Raw genomic sequence first — 13,623 nt, forward strand, 5'->3', positions numbered from 1 at the left:
TTAGAGATAACCCCAGACCTTGCATGAACAGGGATACGAATATAGCAAACCCATTACCTTTAATCTGTACCATTGAGTATGACATTCTAGGCTCGATTCTTAAATATTTCTTTTCCATTACTGATTTTAAGGTTTCCTTATAGCCTGACTTAATAGGTTTCTCCAGATCTAACAATGGAATATTGTCCCATTTGACTCAAGTGAATCTTTCATGCAAGTCTTTTTTCTCTATATATATAACCTGGAACTTCATCAAAATTTTTAAGCAGACAATATGGTTGATTGTTAATACATGTTGGTGTCAGTGGCAAAATTTGTCCAAAGACATGTTTTTGTTATAAACTGGGAATGACATTTATTTATTTCAAACTGCTGACACCTATAAACAGCAACCAAAAAGAGCCTACTGGTCGTGCATACATATAGTGGTTTTGGCCCATTTACATTTATATGCCTCTCTAATTCAACTAGATTATAAATTCCTTGAGGACAGAAGTCAAAATTAATCTAGCATTCATTTATTCAATAAATATTTATTGACAATCTAATGATTACAAAGTATTGTTATGGGCAATGGGAATCTTCACATGAGTAAGTTAAGGCCTTTATTCTCATTAAGCTTTCAATTCGGTGAACTTTTTGTTGTTATTTATAGTCTTTCAATTAGTTGTATAGAACACATTCTTGACACTACTAAGTGAAGTTACTTGAAAGATTTCTCCCAGGAAAATTATTTCCTAAAACTTATAACCTCTTTCTCCCTCTAACTGAAGGGGATCTCCTTGTAAATTTTCCTTATAGAAAAATCAGACATGTTTGTTATGAGGTAAAACTCATGAAAATGAAATATATATAAAAAAATACTGCTCTTTAATAAGCTAACCAGTTTCCTTAGCCTTGCTTTGATAAAAGATTCATGCAATGGAGCTCGCTTAGCTGTATGGGAAACAGTTTCTACCAATACAAAATAACATAGTTTCCCCCTCTAAGTTGGATTTTGAAATGTATTTTTCAATTGAGACCTTTCTGTCAAAAAAATAACTTTTCTTTTAAAACCAAGGTGTTTTATGCTTATCCCATAATTCAGGTGGGAAGAGGAAATAGGAGTTAAGGCAAAATTTAACTCTAGCTTATTATTCTGTTTTCTTATTTTAAAAAAAAATATTCATGTAATTCAGTACAAAGGTAGCCCTTTGGCAAAGCTGTTCAGTAGATGTCACCTTTTGTTTGACTCCCACTTCGTTATCTTTCTCTATGCAGGACACCCAGGCCCCAATGTTCTCCACAAGGTCCTTTGTTATTACATAATAATTGACCTGAGTGGCAGCAGCCTTTTCCTTCTTCCTCCATCTCATTAAAGTGTAACCTCAGCAGGGTCATTTCTATGTGATAGGTGGCAATGAGCGGTAATATTTAAATGAACACATCTTCAATGATGCATTGGCTAGCTTAGATTTGTTCTTGGTAATAAAATATCTTAATTCAGTTATTGTACAATGGCATGTTACCTTAAGAAACCTTTCTCAGGTAGAGAATTTCAACTATGTTAGCAAACAAAGAAGGGAAGCATTTTTATGTTGACAGGAATTTTTTCTTTAACTCCACAATAAAGCCTATCCATCTTGCCTGCACTTATGGATGTAAAAAGTCATGTGGTTCAACCGCATGGAAATAATAGACATGATTATGGAGAAACGAAAATTCTATTTTCAGTTAAAGGCATTTAGCAAATGGGAAAATAGTCTTCTAATAGAATTAAAATTAAGTTGTCTTTGGAAACAGTAGTAGAGTCAAGTCAGTAAGCTAATCATATGCTGTACTGTTGGCAGCTAGTGGTAAAATGTATAATGGCATCCATCAGGACTTACATGATGGGAATCATCAATATACAGCCATAACTGATATAACATATCAAAATCAAAAGGACTGAGTCTTTGAAAAGTTGTAGTCAGAGACTAAATCTCAGGTGGCTTCCACAGTACTCTGTGCACTGACATTTAACTGAACAAGGAGAGTCTCTTTTATCTGACTGGGGCCTGACATGTCTAATTTGATTTCAAGTTAGGTATTTTAGCTTGACAACCTATAAAAAAATCAGTATTAAGCAGGCTAATACAGTGAGAAAGTCTAGGAACTGTATAAAATGCATGCCTCAGAATTTGTCTGCCCAAGGGACCAGGAAACTGGTATATTTATACAGCAGCTTCTTAGAGTCACTGGTTGGGGGGTACTCTCAGGGGACACTGATTCCTTGGCACCTCCCTCCTGCTCTAGGAGTGGGAAAAAAGCCTTCTGAAATTCCAAAAGTTCTCAAGTAGAGAGATACTAATCCTGGCTGGAGCACACTTGGAAAGAAAAGTGTGCAGGTTGGCCACTGACAGAATTGGCTTCATTAGGGAATTTCAGACTTCCTTTACTTTTGATATATCACCTTGAGAAATTCAGTAGGTAATTCAATCTTATCAATTAGGAATTATTTTTCCAGCATGTTACAGGAAACCTAACAATGTCCAAATCTAGTAATCAATCCAGAGCTTCAGCAGCCTAGTGATATCATCAAGAACCCAGGCTTTTTTCATCCTTCTCTCCTATCCCTAATATGGAAGCATTTGGTCCTCATCCCTCTAGTAACCACATGGTTGCAAGATGGCTCCTATAACACTAAGACTCAAAACAAAGATCAAAGGGAGAAGGAGGAGGAGAAGGAGATGAAGGAGCAAGACAGCCCAACTACCTCTTTTCATACCCCTAATCTTTAATCATAAAACAATCTTTACCAGAAGGATCCAACAAACTTCCAATAACCTTGTCAACTACTATGTCATATGGTAAACCATACCTACAAAACAAGTGTATGGCTGTATTGATTGAGTTCCCTCTAGGAAACACAAGTCTTTCTAGGTATTTTAAGCAGAAGAGGATTTAATACAGGAATTAAATGCTTACAAAATCACTGAAAAGATTAGAGGAGCGAGTTCTAATCTGCACCCTCTATGATTCCTAGAACAACTTAGTTGAATTTACACACCAAAGCTATGATGTGGCCACCATCAAGAGACAGGGGATATATGAGAATACTAGTCACCTGCTGAGTTTAGGAAGACTCACCTGAGGTGTGATCCAGTGATTAGGAAGCCAGAATCAGAGAATCAAGACTGCTAGGAACACTGCAACACAGGCTGGAACACCACTAGGATAAAAAAACAAAACCATGTATTTGTGTGAGTAATTGTTATTCAGAACACTGGCTGCAAATGAGACCAGAAAATGTAGAAATTAAAATGAGATTAACTTGAACTGAACAGACCAAATCATAACTCTTCTTCTATGGTTAAACTCATTTTATTTCTATAACTATCATGGTTCTTAGCAAGGGAAAATTTGGGAGCAATGGCTATTAGAAAACTGATTAGTTATATTGGCCTCATCCCTCCTCCCAGGGCTCCAATGAGTGGTTCAGTTCTCACTTAATGTGGTGGGGATGCTACTCCAAGTTTCCAATTTCCTTTTAACAAAATCCTTCCCCTGTAAAGATTTCACATCTTCTTTGACTTAGTTCAAGGTTTATAATCAGAGATCTCTGGCTAAGCCTTGACTGAGCATAGTGAACAGTGGCAAAAACAAAAGGCTGTAAAGGAATGGGAGGTACTTCAATAAAAATATGCTTTAATGGACATAAAATAAAAATCCATTTTTTTAACCTGACTTGGAAATTTTCAAATATAAAATAGATCAAAGCACTGATGATCGTTTTTCTTCTTATTCAAAAAAACAATCACATGGTAGCTAAATTTTATCTTGGATTAGAAATTCATAACCATTTTTAAATTAAATTTGTTCAAAGTCTAAAATAATACATGATACATACTAAAGTATATTTGATGCTGGAGCATTTATGGAAGAATTGATAATAGGTTTTCATTTTTGAGATATATTTAGGCAAAAAATAGAGATGCTGAAATGTAGTTGCTTCTTTTAGAGAAAAAGAGGCAAGCAAAGCTCACGCTGTTTCTGTTGTAATTTCGTCAGACAGTTCAATATATTTTATTATAAAGCACTGAAATGCTGCCTGTAGACTGAGTAGAATTGATGTAATAGTTCTAAAGGTGGACAACACTAACAGGTTATGAAAACCCCACTAGCAATCTGTTTCTAAAAAGAGGAAGAGTTTGGTTACACACATAAAGAAAAGCTTTAACAGTATAAATTTCTCACCCTCACAATATTAGAGTCAGTGAATTGTCAGATTCATAACAAAAAGAACATCAAAAGCACAAAAAGCCTGTGAAATGTAATGAAAAATATATAGCTTTAGGATAAGTGATATTATATTACATAAGGTGGAATTACTTGGCATTCTGGAAGATTGCCTTGAGCCACTAGTAAGTTTACTCAGGGTTCAACTTTGAATTTTCAGGGACATGAAAAATATATCACAAAATAATAATTTGAATTTAAAAGCAAATATCAAGAGTACTGACAGTTTTCTGTAAATGGGCTTGTTAACTTCCATGATGCCATTAGAACACTAAAAAGAACGAAGAAACTCAACCGTAAGTTTTTAATGTGACAAAACAACAGAAAAGGGTCAATTATAGCTACAGACCATTCCTCTGAATATCTAAGAATGTTTGTATTCAGATATGGGGAAAAAATCCATCATATGTCTGTGCATGTATCTGTTGGTGTCTACTGTGGAGCAGGAGAAGGAAGAAGGTGAAAAAAAGGATAATACAAGGTGATTAATGAGGGGATTTCTGAAGGTTATAGCTAAGCTTTGAGGAAAGAGTCTGGGATTCATGAATTAATACAACCTTGCATTAAAGCTCTGTTGTCTTAACCCAAATCAGATATTACTATTCTTGATAAGGAAGGCATATTAGTTTAAAATAATTAGACTTCCAGTGTTCCAAAGGCAAAAGCTACCTTGAAGACCATGTTGAACATCTATGAAAACCAAAGAGGAAATATTTTAAAGTGAGGAGGCATGTCATTACTGGTAGACATGGACCTTAAATAGTTTATACTTCTTTGTACTGGAATTTCTAATAAAAAATATTTGAGAGGAAAATAATAGACGTATTTTTTCTAACATTTTTCCTTTAAAGATTGCCTCTGTTTCATTCTAGAAGAATTAACCGCTGGGGCTTCCAGGAAGATGGTGGAAAAGTAAGACACAGAGATCACCTTCCTCCCCACAGATACACCAGAAATACATCTACACATGGAACAACTCCTACAGAACACCTACTGAATGCTGGCAGAAGACCTCAGATCTCCCAAAAGGCAAGAAACCCCCCACATACCTGGGTAGGGCAAAAGAAAAAAGAATAAACAGAGACAAAAGGATAGGGACGGGACCTGCACCAGTGGGAGGGAGCTGTGAAAGAGGAAAGGTTTCCACACATTAGGAAGCCCCTTTGTGTGCGGAGACTGTGGGTGGCGCAGGGGGAAAGCTTCGGAGCCACGGAGGAGAGCACAGCAACAGGGGTGTGGAGAGAAAAGCTGAGAGATTCCCGCACAGAGGATCAGGGCTGACCGGCACTCACCAGCCCGAGAGGCTTGCCTGCTCACCCACTGGGGCGGGCAGGGCTGGGAGTTAAGGCTCAGGCTTCCGTCAGAGCGCAGGGAGAGGACTGGGGTTGGCAGCGTCAACACAGCCTGCAGGGGGTTAGTGCGCCACGGCTAACCAGGAGGGAGTCCGGGGAAAAGTCTGCACCTGCCGAAGAGGCAAGAGACTTTTTTCTTCCCTCTGTTTCCTGGTGCGCGAGGAGAGGGGACTAAGAGCGCTGCTTAAAGGAGCTCCAGAGACCGGCGCAAGCTGCGGCTAAAAGCGCGGACCCCAGAGACGGGCATGAGACACTAAGGCTGCTGCTGCCGCCACCAAGAAGCTTGTGTGTGAGCACAGGTCACTATCCATACCCCGCTTCCAGAAGCCTGTGCATCCCGCCACTGCCAGGGTCCCGGGATCCAGGGACATCTTCCCTGGGAGAACGCACAGCGCGCCTCAGGCTGGTGCAACGTCACGCCGGCCTCTGCAGCCGCAGGCTCACCCCGCACTCCGTGCCCCTCCCTCCCCCTGGCCTGAGTGAGCCAGAGCCCCCGAATCAGCGGCTCCTTTAACCCCGTCCTGTCTGAGCAAAGAACAGACGCCCTCCGGCGACCTACACGCAGAGGTGGGGCCAAATCCAAAGCTGAGCCCCTGGGAGCTGTGAGAACAAAGAAGAGAAAGGGAAATCTCTCCCAGCAGCCTCAGAAGCAGTAGATTAAAGCTCCACAATGAACTTGATGTACCCTGCATCTGTGGAATACATGAACAGACAACGAATCATCCCAAATTGAGGAGGTGGACTTTGAGATCAAGATTTATGATTTTTTCCCCTTTTCCTCTTTTTGTGAGTGTGTATGTGTATGCTTCTGTGTGAGATTTTATCTCTGTAGCTTTGCTTCCACCATTTGTCCTAGGGTTCTATCCTTTTTTTAAAAAAAATTTTTTCTTAATAATTATTTTTTATTTTAATAACTTTATTTTATTTTACTTTATCTTCCTTCTTTCCTTCCTTCCTTCCTTCCTTCCATCCTTCCTTCCCTCCTTTAGACAACAAAACATCCCAAACTGAGGAGGTGGACTTTGAGAACAAGATTTATGATTTTTTTCCCCTTTTCCTCTTTTTGTGAGTGTGTATATGTATGCTTCTGTGAGAGATTTTATCTGTATAGCTTTGCTTCCACCATTTGTCCTAGGGTTCTATCCTTCCTTTTTTTAAAAATTTTTTTTTAATAATTATTTTTTATTTTAATAACTTTATTTTACTTTATCTTCTTTCTTTCTTTCTTTCTTTCTTTCCTTCCTTCCCTCCTTTAGAGAACAAATCATCCCAAATTGAGGAGGTGGACTTTGAGAGCAAGATTTATGATTTTTTCCCCTTTTTCTCTTTTTTTGAGTGTGTATGTGTATGCTTATGTGTGAGATTTTGTCTGTATAGCTTTGCTTCCACAATTTGTCCTAAGGTTCTATCACTCCGCTTTTTTTCTTAATAATATTTTTATTTTAATAACTTTATTATATTTTATCTTCCTTTATTTTATTTTACTTTATCTTCTTTGTTTCTTTCTTTTTTTCCTTCCTTCCCTCCTTCCTTCCTTCCTTCCTCCCTCCCTCCCTCCTTTCTTTCTTTCTACTTCTACTAATTCTTTCTTTCTACTTTTTCTCCCTTTTTTTCTGAGCCGTGTGGATGAAAGGCCCTTGGTGCTGCAGCCAGGAGTCAGTGCTGTGCCTCTGAGGTGGGAGAGCCAACTTCAGGACACTGGTCCACAAGAGACCTCCCAGCTCCACATAATATCAAATGGTGAAAATCTCCCAGAGATCTCCATCTCAACACCAGCACCCAGCTTCACTCAACGATGAGCAAGCTACAGTGCTGGACATCCTATGCCAAACAACTAGCAAAACAAGAACACAAACCCACCCATTAGCAGAGAGGCTGCCTAAAATCATAAGTCCACAGACACCCCAAAACACACCACCAGAGGTGTACCTGCCCACCAGAAAAACAAGATCCAGCCTCATCCACCAGAATACAGGCACTAGTACCCTCCACCAGGAAGCCTACTCAACCCACTGAACCAACCTTAGCCACTGGGGACAGACACCAAAAACAACAGGAACTACGAACCTGCAGCCTGCAAAAAGGAGACCCCAAACACAGTAAGATAAGCAAAATGAGAAGACAGAAAAACACACAGCAGATGAAGGAGCAAGATAAAAACCCACCAGACCAAACAAATGAAGAGGAAACAGGCAGTCTACCAGAAAAAGAATTCAGAATAATGATAGTAAAGATGATCCAAAATCTTGGAAATAGAATGGACAAAATGCAAGAAACATTTAACAAGGACCTAGAAGAACTAAAGATGAAACAAACAACAATGAACAACTCAATAAATGAAATTAAAAATACTCTAGATGGGATCAATAGCAGAATAACTGAGGCAGAAGAACGGATAACTGACCTGGAAGATAAAGTAGTGGAAATAACTACTGCAGAGCAGAATAAAGAAAGAAGAATGAAAAGAACTGAGGACAGTCTCAGAGGTCTCTGGGACAACATTAAATGCACCAACATTCGAATTATAGGGGTTCCAGAAGAAGAAGAGAAAAAGAAAGGGACTGAGAAAATATTTGAAGTGATTATAGTTGAAACCTTCCCTAATATGGGAAAGGAAATAGCTAATCAAGTCCAGGAAGCACAGAGAGTCCCATACAGGATAAATCCAAGGAGAAATACGCCAAGACACATATTAATCAAACTGTCAAAAATTAAATACAAAGAAAATATATTAAAAGCAGCAAGGGAAAAACAACAAATAACACATAAGGGAACCCCCATAAGGTTAACAGCTGATTTTTCAGCAGAAACTCTGCAAGCCAGAAGGGACTGGCAGGACCTATTGAAAGTGATGAAGGAGAAAAACCTGCAACCAAGATTACTCTACCCAGCAAGGATCTCATTCAGATTTGATGGAGAAATTAAAACCTTTACAGACAAGCAAAAGCTGAGAGAGTTCAGCACCACCAAACCAGCTTTACAACAAATGCTAAAGGAACTTCTCTAGGCAAGAAACACAACAGAAGGAAAAAAACTACAATAACAAACCCAAAACAATTAAGAAAATGGAAATAGGAACATACATATAGATAATTACCTTAAATGTAAATGGACTAAATGCTCCCACCAAAAGACACAGATTGACTGAATGCGTACAGAAACAAGACCCATATATTTGCTGTCTACAAGAGACCCACTTCAGACCTAGAGACACGTACAGACTGAAAGTAAGGGAATGGAAAAAGATATTTCATGCAAATGGAAACCAAAAGAAAGCTGGAGTAGCAATTCTCATATCAGAAAAAATAGACTTTAAAATAAAGACTATTAGAAGAGACAAAGAAGGACTCTACATAATGATCTAGGGATCGATCCAAGAAGAAGATATAACAATTGTAAATATTTATGCACCCAACATAGGAGCACCTCAATACATAAGGCAAATAGTAACAGCCATAAAAAAGGAAATCGACAGTAACACATTCATAGTAGGGGACTTTAACACCCCACTATCACCAATGGACAGATCATCCAAAATGAAAATAAATAAGGAAACACAAGCTTTAAATGATACATTAAACAAGATGGACTTAATTGATATTTATAGGACACTCCATCCAAAAACAACAGAATACACATTTTTCTCAAGTGCTCATGGAACATTCTCCAGGATAGATCATATCTTGGGACACAAGTCAAGCCTTGGTAAATTTAAGAAAATTGAACTCGTATCAAGTATCTTTTCCGACCACAACGCTATGAGACTAGATATCAATTACAGGAAAAGATCTATAAAAAATACAAACACATGGAGGCTAAACAATACACTACTTAATAAAGAAGTGATCACTGAAGAAATCAAAGAGGAAATAAAAAAATACCTAGAAACAAATGACAATGGAGACACGACAACCCGAAATCTATGGGATGCAGCAAAAGCAGTTCTAAGAGAGAAGTTTATAGCAATATAATCCTACCTTAAGAAACAGGAAACATCTCGAATAAACAACCTAACCTTGCACCTAAAGCAATTAGAGAAAGAACAAAAAATCCCCAAAGTTAGCAGAAGGAAAGAAATCATAAAAATGAGATCAGAAATAAATGAAAGAGAAATGAAGGAAACGATAGCAAAGATCAATAAAACTAAAAGCTGGTTCTTTGAGAAGATAAACAAAATTGATAAACCATTAGCCAGACTCATCAAGAAAAAAAGGGAGAAGACTCAAATCAATAGAATTAGAAATGAAAAAGGAGAAGTTACAACCGACACTGCAGAAATACAAAAGATCATGAGAGATTACTACAAGCAACTCTATGCCAATAAAATGGACAACCTGGAAGAAATGGACACATTTTTAGAAATGCACAACTTGCCAAGACTGAGTCAGGAAGAAATAGAAAATATGAACAGACCAATCACAAGCACTGAAATTGAAACTGTGATTAAAAAACTTAGAACAAACAAAAGCCCAGGACCAGATGGCATCACAGGCGAATTCTATCAAATATTTAGAGAAGAGATAACACCTATCCTTCTAAAACTCTTCTAAAATATAGCAGAGGGGGGAACACTCCCAAACTCATTCTACGTGGCCACCATCACCTTGATACCAAAACCAGACAAGGATGTCACAAAGAAAGAAAACTACAGGCCAATATCACTGATGAACATAGATGCAAAAATCCTCAACAAAATACTAGCAAACAGAATCCAACAGCACATTAAAAGGATCATACACCATGATCAAGTGGGGTTTATCCCAGGAATGCAAGGATTCTTCAATATATGCAAATCTATCAATGTGATAAACCATATTAACAAAGTGAAGGAGAAAGACCATATGATCATCTCAATAGATGCGGAGAAAGCTTTTGACAAAATTCAACACCCATTTATGATAATAACCCTGCAGAAAGTAGGCATAGAGGGAACTTTCCTCAACATAATAAAGGCCATATATGACAAACCCACAGCCAACATTATCCTCAATGGTGAAAAACTGAAACCATTTCCTCTAAGATCAGGAACAAGACAAGGTTTCCCACTCTCACCACTCTTATTCACCATAGTTTTGGAAGTTTTAGCCACAGCAATCAGAGAAGAAAAGGAAATAAAAGGGATCCAAATCGGAAAAGCAGAAGTAAAGCTGTCACTGTTTGCAGATGACATGATACTATACATAGAGAATCCTAAAGATGCTACCAGAAAATTACTAGAGCTAATCAATGAATTTGGTAAAGTAGCAGGATACAAAAGTAATGCACAGAAATCTCTGGCATTCCTATACACTAATGATTAAAAATCTGAAAGTGAAATCAGGAAAACACTCCCATTTACCATTGCAACAAAAAGAATATAATATCTAGGAATACACCTACCTAAGGAGAAAAAAGACCTGTATGCAGAAAATTATAAGACACTGATGAAAGAAAGTAAAGATGATACAAACAGATGGAGAGATATACCATGTTCTTGGATTGGAAGAACCAACATTGTGAAAATGACTCTACTACCCAAAGCAATCTACAGATTCAATGCAATCCCTATCAAACTACCACTGGCATTTTTCACAGACCTAGAACAAAAAATTTCACAATTTGTATGGAAACACAAAAGACCCCGAATAGCCAAAGGAATCTTGAGAACGAAAAACAGAGCTGGAGGAATCAGGCTCCCTGACTTCAGACTATACTACAAAGTTACAGTAATCAAGACAGTATGGTACTGGCACAAAAACAGAGAGATAGATCAGTGGAACAGGCTAGAAAGCCCAGAGATAAACCCACGCACATATGGTCACCTTATCTTTGATAAAGACAGCACGAATGTACAGTGGAGAAAGGATAGCCTCTTCAATATGTGGTGCTGGGAAAACTGGACAGGTACATGTAAAAGTATGAGATTAAATCACTCCCTAACACCATACACCAAAATAAGCTCAAAATGGATTAAAGGCCTAAATGTAAGGCCAGAAACTATCAAACTCTTCGAGGAAAACATAGGCAGAACACTCTATGACATAAATCACAGCAAGATCCTTTCTGACCCACCTCCCAGAGAAATGGAAATAAAAACAAAAATAAACAAATGGGACCTAATGAAACTTCAAAGCTTTTGCACAGCAAAGGAAACCATAAACAAGACCAAAAGACAACCCTCAGAATGGGAGAAAATATTTGCAAATGAAGCAACTTACAAAGGATTAATATCCAACATTTATAAGCAGCTCATGCAGCTCAATAACAGAAAAACAAACAACCAAATCCAAAAATGGGCAGAAGACCTAAATAGACATTTCTCCAAAGAAGATATACAGACTGCCAACAAACACATGAAAGAATGCTCAGCATCACTAATCATTAGAGAAATACAAATCAAAACTACAATGAGATATCATCTCACACCAGTCAGAATGGCCATCATCAAAAAACCTAGAAACAATAAATGCTGGAGAGGGTGTGGAGAAAAGAGAACCCTCTTGCACTGTTGGTGGGAATGTAAATTGATATAGCCACTGTGGAGAACAGTATGGAGGTTCCTTAAAAAACTACAAATAGAACTACCATATGACCCAGCAATCCCACTACTGGGCATATAACCTGAGAAAACCATAATTCAGAAAGAGTCACGTACCAAAATATTCATTGCAGCTCTATTTACAATAGCCCAGAGACGGAAACAACCAAAGTGTCCATCATCGGATGAATGGATAAAGAAGATGTGCCCCATATATACAATGGAATATTACTCAACCATAAAAAGAAATGAAAAGAAATATTACTCAGCCATAAAAAGAAATGAAATTGAGCTATTTGTAATGAGGTGGATAGACCTAGAGTCTGTCATACAGAGTGAAATAAGTCAGAATGAGAAAAACAAATACCATATGCTAATACATATATATGGAATCTAAGAAAAAAAATATCATGAAGAACCTAGGGGTAAGACAGGAATAAAGACACAGACCTACTAGAGAATGGACTTGAGGATATGGGGAGGGGGAAGGGTAAGCTGTGACAAAATGGGAGAGAGGCATGGACATATATACACTACCAAACGTAAGGTAGATAGCTAGTGGGAAGCAGCCGCATAGCACAGGGAGATCAGCTCGGTGCTTTGTGACCACCTGGAGGGGTGGGATAGGGAGGGTGGGAGGGAGGGAGACGTAAGAGGGAAGAGATATGGGAACATATATATATATGTATAACTGATTCACTTTGTTATAAATCAGAAACTAACATACCATTATAAAGCAATTATACCCAATAAAGATATAAAAAAAGAATTAACCCATCTTAATTTGAGTATTTTACTTTCTCCAAAAGGTATTACTTTCTTCCTAAAATACGTATGTATTCTTCAGAATTCTAGTCCAAAATGCTGCCCTTCTAATCTTTCTAAAATATATTTTATGCAATTAAATGTAAATGGACTAAGTAATCTCATCAAGAGACTGAGCTTGTAATGAACTAAAACCAAAAAGCAAAAAGCAACAACAAACTACATGATCCATAAAAGGGCCTCATTAATCACACATACAAAAAATGAAAAAAGGTACATTACTGCAGAAAATGCCAACATTAAAAGATAATTAATAACTTTATGACAAAACTTAAAAATTTTGATGAAATGGATAAATTCATAAACATACACACAACCTACCAAGACAGACAGTAAATTTCAAAAGCTGAATAAAATTACTGTTATTTTAAATTAAAATATTGAATATATAATCAAAGACCTTTTACATAAGACTAGCACAGAAATCTTCTATTGAAAAGTTTCAAATATTACAGCCAGAAATCAGTTTAAAACAAACACTTCTAGATAATAAAGTGGAAATAATTAGCAACTCATTTTATGGAGATAGAATAAGCTTTATGCTAAACACTGACAAAGATATTAAAGAAAGGAAAATGAGAGATCAGTTGTTTCATAAACATAATGTGAAAATCCTAAACAAGGTACTGATGAAGCAGTTACTGGGAGGAAAAAATAAAACAAGAAGATAGT

Source organism: Pseudorca crassidens, chromosome 3 (genome assembly GCF_039906515.1).
Source record: "Pseudorca crassidens isolate mPseCra1 chromosome 3, mPseCra1.hap1, whole genome shotgun sequence".
In the NCBI taxonomy this organism is placed as follows: Eukaryota; Metazoa; Chordata; class Mammalia; order Artiodactyla; family Delphinidae; genus Pseudorca; species Pseudorca crassidens.